Below are 12,012 nucleotides of genomic sequence, written 5' to 3'. Positions count from 1 at the left end.
GACTGGCTCTGCACTGTTGGTGAGGACAATGGGGAGCAGGAAGGTGGAAGAGAATGGATACAGGGGTGGGGCCCTTGGTATGGAAGGCAGGACACACACACACACACACACACACACACACACACACAGAAAGAGAGAGAGAGAGAGAGAGAGAGAGAGAGAGAGGACCCTCAGGAGGCAGAGCGGAGAAGACGAGGCCACCGCTCAGAGGATTCTGAAGGGATGGGTGACGGACACATAGGTGGACGGGCCAGACTAACGACGCGAACCCTAGGAGACTGTGTAAAGAAGTCGGACACATCTGGATCCATACACGCTCAGCCCTTGGATTTCCGCATCAGTACAATGAGTACTCGGATTAAGCAAAATACGTGACCGCTTAGTGCTCCGCAAGAGTAAGCCTCACCACAGAGGTCTGTGAATGCCACAATTTTTACAGAAAATTGATACAGGACTGGGGATTTAGCTCAAGTGCAAGGACCTGAGTTCGATCCCCAGTACCAAAACAAAAAGAAAAAAGAAAAAAAGAAAATCGATACAGCATCTGGTACCCAATCATGACTTGTATATTTTTGGTCCTTTCCTTTTTCAGATAATAGTAGTTAATGGTGAACATGTTCTTTAGGGCAGCAGATTTGTTTTCTTAAATTCCAGTAGCAAAAAATATAAAGTTCTGGTTGTAGCTTCATTCAACCAACTGTGTTCCAAGTTACGCCCCGCAGCCTGTCCCCCTCGTTCTGACACTGGCAAAGCAAGCTCGTTCTGGACACCAACTCCCCAACAGTCGGGCCAGATGTGGCCCACATTCTAGGAATGGCCGTGAGACACAGCCACGTGACCCAAGCTCAAGTGGCAACCTGGGGTGCTGCCGGTGTTATTTCTGCCACCGTGAGGTAAGTGCCTGCCTGAAATGAAGTCAGCGTGGGGAAACGCAGAGGTGAGCAATGGCATGAGAGCTGCCTGCTGGCACCTAAAACCAGCGCTCCTGAGTGAGCACTATTCCCGGAGCTAGTGTCCGTCCCAAGCAAAACCGTCTGATGACTGAGACCCACACACTACATGGAAAAGTTACAAGAGGTCATTGAAACACTCTCTGAAAATATGCATTACAACACAGTATGGACCAGGCGTGGTGGCACAGGCCTGTAATCCCAGCACTTTGGGGGCTGAGGCAGAGGATGACAAATTGGAGCTCAATCAACCCGGGCAACTTAGCAAAATCCTGTCTCAAAATAAAAACAATTTTAAAGGTTGGGAATACAGCTCTGTGGGAAGGTCCAGTCGCCCCGTACCACTCACTCCCTCAAAAGAGAAAAAAGAAAACATACATTAAAAGGGCTGGGATTGCAGCTCTGGTGAGAGCTTGTCTAGCAAGTTTGGGCCCTCAGCTCAATCCCCAGCATCAGAATGTCATGAAACGAAACAAAAAGGACGCAGGTGAGGTTATTACAAGTGAAGACAACTGACAAGCATTTAAACGAAATTGCTTTACATTTTCTTATTCAATCTATTTTGCCCAACAACTACATTTTGCCAAAATAGCATTATAATTTATAAAGCAAGATATTCAATCCTTATAGGAAACAGTACTGAGTCCAATATAAAACTGAAAACAGCCTGTATATGAGTTCAAATTTAATAATGATCATTACAGTTTATTAAATGTTCTATTTTTCCAAATAAAAGAAGATATAAATAAAAGATACAGAAAAGTATGTGTCAGATTATTCAGTTTTCTGACCAAAATGTCTAAAAAGTGTTTTATCCAACAGGAAGAAAGCTCTTTTCTCCTGTGTATTATCAACATGTAACTTCTTTTTGGTACCAGGGATCGAACTCAGGTCCTTGTGCTTGCACAGCAGGCGGCAAAACCACTGAGCTAAATCCCCGGCCCCTTCATGTGAATATTATCTAGTTTGAACCTTGATGACAACTCCCACAGGCATCATCTCTGATGCTGGGAGAGGAAACTGCAGTCGCTGATGGGAAGGAAACAGGCAGGGCGAAGGCAACAAGATGACCACTTCAGAGAAACGGGCCTCAGACCACACCTCAGCTCCGCCTGGCCAGTTTAGTCTTAGGAAAGCCTGCCCAGCGCCTCTGTGAGGCCTGTTGTGAAGACTAAGGAAGATATCTAGAGAAATTCCCAGCACACTGCAAGTTCTTTCCATGCCATGCTTGCGACACTTGGCCTGGGCTGTCGACAGTCACACACAGTTTGTGGGGCCGGGGATTCAGCTCAGTGGTTCCACTGCCTGCCTTGCAAGCGCAAGGACCCAAGTTCCATCCCCAATACAAAAAAAGAGCAAAAGCACAGACAGTTTGTGTCCTCACCTCACTCCCTCCCAGATCAGGTCAACATTCATTACGGCACCGCTGGGAGCACAGCAGAAGGCTCCTGGGCTTCAGCTGAGGACAACTCTCCCTACGACTGCATGCCTGTGCTGCATCTCTCTACAGCTCTGCGTGACTCAAAGGGTATGAAAAATAAGCCATGGCTTTGCCTTAAAGTAGCTCAGCATTTCAGACAAATGTATCCTACACAGAACTACCTCATTGCTCTGCTTCTGCTGAGAGCAAGAAGAGAATACCACACCTGGCATCAGGGGCTCAAAGTATTTTCTGTCTACAATATGACTTCAGACACAAGGAAACGGCATGGTCTGCCTTTTGTCCCTTTAAGATTTTAAACAAGTTACGTGAACCTTTCGGATGTTAAAATTCTCTGGTGCTAAAATAGGCCTGGTGAGAACTGAAACTAGGCCTTACTCCTGTAACTACCCATCAGGAGCAGAAAGCAAGTGACCACAGTCTGAATTACTCCCCTGAAAGGTGGTAAACAATAGCTCAAGTGATCTGAAGTACAGAAAACAGAATATTCTTTAAAATACCTATAACTATGTGTTATGGTTTGAATGGTACCAACCCAAAAGGTATGATCAAGTTTTAATTCTTTTTACTTTAGTCTCTTTATTAGTACATGTTTGCAGTACATACTAATTACACTCATCTTGGGGAACTGGTATGATCAAGTCTGGACTCCTACACCTATGAATCTGGCCCTGTGAAATACGATCTTTGCAGAGGTCACCACACTGAATAAGGCCAGGTGCCAATCTAATGACTGCTGTCCTCAGAAGAAGAAGAAATATTGAACAGGGAGTCACTGCAACACAAAAAGGCAGATGACACACTACCGAAGCAGCCTCGGGTGCGGCAGCTGCATCTGTGCAGAAGAATCACATGGCAAAGTGGAGGAGAGGCAGCCTAGGTCTGCTTCGGGGGACTTAAACGCTGCGCCAAGGGATGCACGCTCTGCTTCGTAAGCAGCAGTGTACCAATTCCAAGTTTCCAAGAACGGGAATGACATGATCTGACTCGGGTTGTAGGAAAAGATCCAATGAGATCTGAGAAGACCACTTTCAGGACAAATGCAGAGACGACGCTGTCTCGGATTTCCAAGGTTTCGAGGATTAATGGCTGGTGAGGAAGAGAGCAGTGGAATGATGTGTTGCGTGGTAATCCTCCAAGACTGGTTCTACTGTTTGATCCTTGTCAGAGTCTGAGGGAGGAACAAGCACAGACTACCAGTGGGTACGCGTGCACCTGCAGTGAAAACCTAACACGCTCCTCCGTCTTGCTCTCACAGAAGGAACCAACCCTACACGTTCAAAAACAAGTCCACACGATGGGTTTAAGAAACAGTGTTATGATCCAAGAACGTAAACATTTAAAGAGTCAGACGTGATAGGGAACTTTAAATGGCCCAAGAAAAGTTCAAGTAAATAAGACAAAAGCAAACAAGAGTGATACCAAGAACTGACCTCTGCCCACTTACCAGAGGGCTGCAGGAGCAGCTGGGAGAATGCAGAAGTCCTAACCCTGCTCCCGCCACACCTAATGCCTTCACCACCGGGGTCTGTGCTAGCCACTCCCACACCCTAGTCCATGTTTCCGAACTTCAGCACTTCCCTACTCTCCCTCGATAAAAGTTTTTAAATACAAATAGAAATCTCTGAGAAAGTTTGCTCAGGAGCAGTGAGACCCGAATGACTACAACCTGAAGGAAAACAACAGGAAGCCTGGGCGGGGGTGGATTATGTCTGTGATCCCAATCAGAGTTCATCCTGTGAACACAAAATATTCTTTATTTCCCACCTAATAAAAGCTATTTATTTCAGGCAAAAATTATGTAAATAGATGGCAGTAACAGATGACAATTTATTTTTGGCTCGGTTAGTATTCTCAGGAAGACAGCTAACAGGAAAAGGAACTTGCAAATTGGTTGGCTTTCCTTATTTTGTATTTACACACTGGCTTAGCTGCAAGAATTGGCTGGTGTGCTTTCATAGGAACCTCAGGACCGTTCGCCACTGAGCTGGTATCCTGTGGTCAAGAGTACAGTAGACGATGCTTAGAGTCCAGTTCTCATCGGGAGCTTTCCCACGTAATGCTAGCTTCAGGATACAAGGGTACAAACTTTTCCACTGAAAGTATCCCCCTGTTGTCTGGATATCAGTTGCAATTTTTCTGCCTTTAAAAAAGTAGGGAACGTGTAGAATGAAAGAATAAACCTCTCACAGTCAGCAGCCTGGCACGGAGAACACTGAGAGCCAAGTCTGAAAGCAGACTACTCCACCCCACACCAGAGCACCTGGCTCCACTCAGCACCCCAGGAAGCCCGGAACAGAGACGAACTTCGAGGCTGCAGGGCCGAGGTGGACGTCCAAATGGCAGGGGTGTGTGTATGTGTGTGTGTGTGTGTCAAGTCCACACCAGGGGTGCAGACTCCACACTTGCGACAGGTTGGGACTCGCCGTGGTGCACAGGGCTCTGACTCTAGTTCTGTTCCAATCCAGAGGACTAATCGAGAAGGCTCCAACTCTAGCACTGAGCTTTCCCAAAATATGTCTGCCCCATCTGTAACACAAGTTTGTTTAAAAAAAAAAGTACAGAAGCACTTTCACTTTCGTAAAGCGTAATTCAAAGGTCAGTTCAGACACCTACATCCTTGACCTGGAATCCTTAGGGCAAGTGGCTCTGAGTTCTTTTTTGTTTTTTTCCACAAAGATGCTTATACTACATATTATGTAATACCTTCTCCAGAGTCTGATATGTAATCAAACCCCACAATCAAATAAACATTTTACCAGCCCAAGTTATGAATACCTAGCCAAATGGATTAGAGGCTATAAATAGCCTCACATGAGTTCAGATCAGTTTCAAGAGATTTTCCAGACGTTTTAGGATTCAGGAACTGGAGTAAAGGACGTTGATCAATATACTGGTTACCGTGTCTGCAGAGGGACCAGGGACTGGAATACTTGACTTTCAGGTCCCTAGGATCGTCCTGAACGTGAGTGAGTGCTAAGAAAGACGAGAGCGCCACGTTTACGTGAAGCAGGTACCTGTGAGTTTGTTTTCCTCTCTCCACCACTGAAACACAGAACGCTCCACACGGCAGTGACAAAATACTATAGCATGAAGCGCGACACAGCCTGAGAGCTGGGGGCTACGAACAGGGAACTAGATGGACAGAAGAAGACGATTTCGTCCTCCTTTCCGAGCTGAGGGCCAGGCGAAGCGCAATCCTAAAAGAGGCAAAGTTGGGCCGGGGATTTAGCTCAGTGGTTTCGTCACCCACTGCGCAAGCGCACGGACCCGAGTTCAATCCCTGGTACCAAAAAAAAAAAAAAAAAAGATGCCGCTCTTGGCTAGTTTTCCAGATTTTTTACTGTTAATAGTTTCTTTCCTTTCTCCTCTTAAAAACTCAAAATCTCTATATATGGCCATTTTCCCAAAATGGCTCTTTATTTCTAAAATGAGCACTAATCATTCTTTACTGATGCCTAGAAAGTAGAAACTATCTGCACTTTTTAAAAAGCTTCTCTTTATTTCCATGAGCTCATTTATTCAATATCCACCAAGTTAATCCTGCATAACCAAAGCAGTCAAGACCCACTGGTATATTCTTGGAGTACTGAAATATGTAATGGTTCTGCTCAAAAGTAACTTGAATCAACAGTTACCCCATCCCCTCCCTATTTCCAGGGAAACTGTACACTAATAATGGATAATGTCTGGATTTCAAAGTGAATATATTTAACATATTGCTTTACATATTAATTCTAAATCCAATTAAATTATATACAGGTAGGTAATATTTCTATTTTCCTATAAGTTTTCAACAGTCAAAAGCATAGTTCTTTGTGTAAGGTTTTTCATTTGCAAAATAGGAAAGCCAAAATAAACTGTCATCTATGTCTGGTTATAAAAATATTATCTTTAAAACAGATGATACAAACAAACATACTCTTGATCCAGAAACTGTGATTCTAGGAACAAATTCTATACATAAACTTGTATATTACAAAGCTATTCCACACAGCACTGTCGGGAACAGCCAAGGACAGGAAATAGTATCAGGAGGTTAAACAAATGAGGGTATGTCCATATAATGGAGCACTATATAGATACAGCAAGGAACGAGGAAGCAGCTCACACAATGTACGTGTAAGAAGCTCCAACACACAGGTTTCCCTGGGAAACAAGTATGGGCTGGCTGAAGCTCAGTACCAGAGTGGGTGCTCCCCCTGAATGAGGCCCTAGGTTTGACCCCAGTACCACACACACACACAAATTACAAACTACTGGCCCGGGGATTTAGCTCAGTGGTTCCACCACCTGCTTCGAAAGCGCAAGGACCCGAGCTCAATGCCCGGTACCAAAAAAAAAAAAAGCAAAAAGGAAATGACAATCACACAGCAAAAATCCCAACGCTGGACATCCTGTTAGGTAAATACAGAGAGAAATGCAAAATATTATAACTGCATGCAGTGGGGAGTTTGTCACCACTATCAAAGTGGTAAGTGTATTTACCCTTGGATCCAACAATCCCACTTACGGACCTGAGCAGACACAAATGTGTTGACTGCAGCACAGTGACTGGGGACAGATGACTGAAACAACTAGAAAGAACTCTGGTAGGCAAATTAAATCACTTACGCTGCTGCTGGAGAGAGGGAGAGAGAGCACTGGACTGTAAGATCTCCAGGTTATACTGTGAAGTCAAACAGCAAAACAACAGTGTCTAGATAGCAACACTACCTTCTTGTGTTAAGGATATATGTTTGTATTTTCTTATTTCTGCACAAAAAATATTAACAGAATGTATAAGAAATTAGTATAAGTGATTACCTAAAGGGAATGGGAAAAGGGTAAAGGGAAGAGAGTAGTATGTTTCAAATACGTATTTTGATACAAATTATCTCTGAAGACAAATAGATATCATTTTCCTTTTTCATGTTAAGAAAAAAGCCCTCCTATTCAGGCCCTGTCTGAGTGGTTTTATTTTAACGAGGTGCTGGGCTTGGGACCACCTCACTGTGCCCTGGTTTCCCAGCAGAGGGTAACGGATCGTGTTAACACCCCCAACTGACTGGCCAGAGGCCCCCCAGCTGCCTGCAGAGCACACCCTGCCAGTCTGCTCCTCACGTGGCCTCCAGGTGGGGCGAGCCCACATCGGGAGGCCGTGGGTGTCCTGAGCTACCTCTGAGAGCTGGGTAAATCTGTCTGACCTAGGGCTCATCTTGGGCAGCCCCTCACTACAAAACACACTAGTCGCTTTTCGAATGTCAATATTTTAGTTTCTATATCTCAATTTTCAAATTCTACAAGAATTTCCTACAAGAAAAATGATCTCCCAAGAAGACTGTCGGAAATTTCAGCAAGTATAGGGTAATTCTTGCACTGTAAGAGTCAAAACCTGTAAACCATTAGCAGAATACAGCCCAAAATTTGAAATCATCTATTTAAAATACTACAAACTTGAGCCGGGGATTTAGCTCAGTGGTGCCACTGCCTGCCTCACAAGCACAAGGTCCTGAGTTTGATCCCTGGTACCAAAAAAATAAAATAAAATAAATAAAATAAAATACTACAAACTCATTAAAAATTGTTTTGAAAAATATTTTAGATGGGTATATTAGCTTGATTGACTATTTCTACAGAGAGATCAAAACATCACATTGCAGCCCATATAATTATTTGTCCATTATCAATAAAGAGAGCATATATGTACACGTGCACACATGCATAAACAATTAACCCTAATGACAAGGGAAACAGGTGAACTGACAAAGAAATGTACATGGGGAAGCAGACACTTCACCAAAAAGATAAATAAATGGCAAGCAAGCATAGGAAAAGATGTGCTTTGAAGAGTACAAGTAAGACAAGATCCCAACGACAAGTCCCCCAGGATAGCTCTGGAGCACCGCCCATCCGGACACAGCAGCAACAGGGCTCGCAGCCGCTCTGAACAAAGGCGAGCCTCTTGTTCCAAAACTTAACCTGCTCTTACCTTACAATCTGCAACTGAGCCCCTTGATATGTAATCACATAAGCTGAAAACATACATCCGGGCTGGGCCTGGTAGCACACCTCTATACTCCCAGCATCCTAGGAGGCTGATAAAAGAGGATCCCAAATTTGAGCCCATCCTGGGCAACTTAATGATTTGGCAAAATCCTGTCTTTAAAACAAACAAACAAATAAAAATGCTGGAGATGTATTTCAGTGGAAAGGCCCTTAGTTCAACCCGCAGTAACACAAAAATAAAATAAATTTTTAAAAAGAAAGTGTATACTGAAAATTTCCCAAAATTAGAAGCAACCAAGCTGTCTTTCAGCAAGTGAAAAGACAATCAATGGAGTGATATTCAGGACCTAAAAGATAGGAGCTAGCAAACCATGAATAGATGCAGAACCTTAAATGTTTGTATATTGCTAAGTGAAAAGAGCCAACCTACACAGGCTACATATTATGTGACTCTAACCAAACTGCATTCTGGAAAAGGGTAAAATTAAGGAGATAGTAAAAGCTGAATGGCTGCTGGGGTTTAGTAGAGAGGGTTGCTAGGACAGTGAGACCAGCCTCGTGAATGAAGGATGTGCGTCGTCACACCTCTGTCGAAAGCCATGAAGTGGACAATACACGAGTGACCCATGGTGCAAAACTGTAAACTCCAGAATCGGAGTGGTAATGCTGTACCAGTGGGGCTCATCAACTGGAATAAATGGGGGGTCGACAGGGGCAAGCTCCAAGTGCACGGCGCAGGGGCATTACAGGAACTGCACTGTCTGATCAATTTTGCTACGAACCTAAAACTGCTTTTAAAACTGTTTTATTTGAAAGGGAAAGTTTTTCAAAAGTTCAGCTGTCAAGGGAACTCTGAAAACAAGAACTTTCAGGAATAAGCGCTGTTCTGAAGGTCACTGTGGTCTGATGTAGTCTGCTAGAATTCCCTGTGATGAGAGCCCAGGACACAATGTGGGCTTCGTAGCCCTCCAGTCTGTCCTTGCTCAGCAGAAGTACAGGCTACTGCCCGCCTGTCCTACCCTCCTACCGGGGAAGGGGAGGACAGCCTCCACACACTGCTCCTAGAACTCCCCTCTGCGTGGTCGGCTCCTCTCAGCTGAGGAAATGATTCTCGCAGAAGTAGCTCACAGTAAGCTACCAGTTACTGCTCAGAGAGAGCAAGGCTTAAATACAAAGAAACAAGGGTCTAATGACAGGACTTTCTTCCTGGGAGCAGTGGCCACTGGGAGCGTCAGGGGCAGCCCCCAGCCCCTCAGCAGCAGCCCTGCTAGCCCTGTCTGCCAGCCCCTCAGCCCCTCACATGCCCAGGACAGCCTACTTCCTGAGCTCCAGCCGCCTCTGCTGGGCAACACTCTTGAGTGTGCACAACAGGCCTGTGGCTGCCTAAGCCACACACACACACACACACCCCGCCACCACTGCTGTTCACTCTGAGACTTCCTCCCCTCAAGCATCCACATGGCTGGTCCTCTCCGAGGAAAAAAGGTTCCCCCAGATGGCTCTGAGTCCCTCGACTCCCCAAGGCCAAGTCTCTCCATTTGTCTATCACCTTTGGGTCTCATGGATCACTGACAGATAATTAGAAAGAGCTGAGGAACTCCTGACTCTAGCTATCACACAGTTGCCAAATTTGGTTCACCAATGGCATTACTCTGTGTGTGTGTGTGTGTGTGTGTGTGAGAGAGAGAGAGAGAGAGAGAGAGAAAGAGAGTCTGTGTCTGTGTGTCTCTGTTTATTAATCAACAAAGTCCCACAGGCTCTGTCTCCTGGAATTTGGTTCAGTGGCTCTGAAGGGAGGCTCAAGAATCCACATTCATATTAGGGATTTCTGCATCTATGTTCATTAGTGAGATTGCCCTATAGTTCTCTTTTTCAGTTGGGTCTTTCTCTGCTTTGGGGATCAAGGTGATGCTTGCTTCCAGGAATGAATTCGGGAGTATTGCTTCCCTTTCAATTTCACTGAAGAGTTTAAAGAGCAGTGGCAGCAGTTCCTCTCTAAATGTCTTGTAGAATTCAGCAGTGAAGCCATCAGGACCCGGGCTTTTCTTAGTTGGTAAGTTTTTTTACATTTTCAATTTCATTGATTGATATTGGGTTGTTTAGAATTTTCAGGTCTTCTGCATTCAACTAATAAGATACTGGCAAATAGAATGCAGAAGATCATCAAGAAGATCATACACCCTCAACAAGTGGGATTCATCCCAAGGATGCAGGGATGGTTCAAAATACACAAATCAATAAATGTAATACACTATATCAACAGAGCCAAGGACAAAAACCATTTCATCTCAATAGATGCAGAAAAAGCATTTGACAAAATCCAACACGCATTTATGATAAAAATGCTACAAAACATTGGAATAGACAGCCGGAGATTTAGCTCAGTGGTTTCAACGCCCACTACACAAGCTCAAGGACCCGAGTTCGATCCCCGGTACCAAAAAAAAAAAAAATTGAAATAGACAGTCTCTACCTCAATCTGATAAAAGCCATCTATGAAAAACCAACAGTCGATATTATAATAAATGGCCAAAAACTGAGATCCTTCACACTAAAATCAGGAACAAGACAATGATGTCCACTATCACCACTCCTGTTCAATATAGTCTTGGAACCATTAGGCACGGCAATTAGACAAGAGAAAGAAATAAAAGGAATAAAGATGAGAAACAAAGAAGTCAAATTGTCAGTATTTGCAGATGACATGATATTCTATATAGAAGACCCCAAGAACTCCACCAAAAGTCTTCTAGACTTCATAACCAAATTCAGTAGAGTAGATGGATACAAGGTCAACACACAAAAATCAATAGCTTTTCTGTACACCAACAACAGACTCACTGAGAAAGAAATAGGGCAAACAATTCCTTTCATAATAGCATCCAAAAAACTGAAATACCTAGGAATCAACCTAACAAAAGAAATCAAAGACTAAAAAAAACTATATATAGCACTCTGAAAAGAGAGATTGAAGACAATATCAGAAAATGGATGGGGCCGGGGATTTAGCTCAGTGGTTTCTCTGCCTGCTGTGCAAGCACAAGAACCCGAGTTTGATCCCCAATACCAAAAAAAAAAAAAAAAATGAAAGACATCCCTTGCTCCTGGGTAGGAAGGATCAACATAGTGAAAATGGCCATACTTCCAAAACTGCTATATAGACTCAATGCAATCCCAATTAAAATCCCAGGAGCATACTTCACGGACCTTGAGAAAACAATCCAAAAATTCATTTGGAACCAGAAGAGACCTAGAATAGCAAAAGCCATTCTAGGTAACAGAGACATGGCAGGGGGTATAACAATCCCCGACCTGCAACTCTACTACAAAGCTACTGTGATAAACACAGCACGGTACTGGCAAAGAAACAGACCTGAGGACCAGTGGAACAGATTAGAAGATGCAGAAACAACGCCAGACACACTCAGCCACCTTATCTTTGACAAAGGAGCCACACACCCTCACTGGAGAAAAGATAACCTCTTTAATAAATGGTAAAAATAAATAAATAGTGCTGGAAAAATTGGGTTTCAACTTGCCAAAGAGTAAAACTAGACCTATATCTCTCACCATGCACTAAACTAAAATCAAAATGGATTAAAGATCTAAATATTAAAACAGAAACGCTGAACC

At 43.9% G+C, this 12,012-nt stretch overlaps 1 protein-coding gene across 13 annotated transcripts in view; it reads right to left on the bottom strand.

Annotated features, from left to right (window-relative positions):
- Fnip2 (folliculin interacting protein 2) overlaps positions 1 to 12,012 on the bottom strand; it is a 136,223-nt gene that overhangs the window by 82,435 nt on the left and 41,776 nt on the right. Inside the window, exon 1 of one of the 13 annotated variants that reach the window (XM_087200309.1) lies at positions 3,839 to 11,173. The exons of the other annotated variants lie outside the window; for them this stretch is intronic. The gene's annotated coding sequence lies outside the window, so the exon portion shown is untranslated. Of the gene's footprint in view, positions 1 to 3,838; positions 11,174 to 12,012 lie in introns of those variants that run through there. 13 annotated transcript variants of the gene reach the window in all.

This window comes from Heterocephalus glaber, unplaced genomic scaffold, assembly GCF_053883595.1.
Source record: "Heterocephalus glaber isolate CG9 unplaced genomic scaffold, H.glaber_assembly_v1.0 deba00001737, whole genome shotgun sequence".
Taxonomy (NCBI): domain Eukaryota; kingdom Metazoa; phylum Chordata; class Mammalia; order Rodentia; family Bathyergidae; genus Heterocephalus; species Heterocephalus glaber.
The sequence above is the reverse complement of the archived record's forward strand: the minus strand, read 5'-3'. Positions and strand labels throughout refer to the sequence as shown.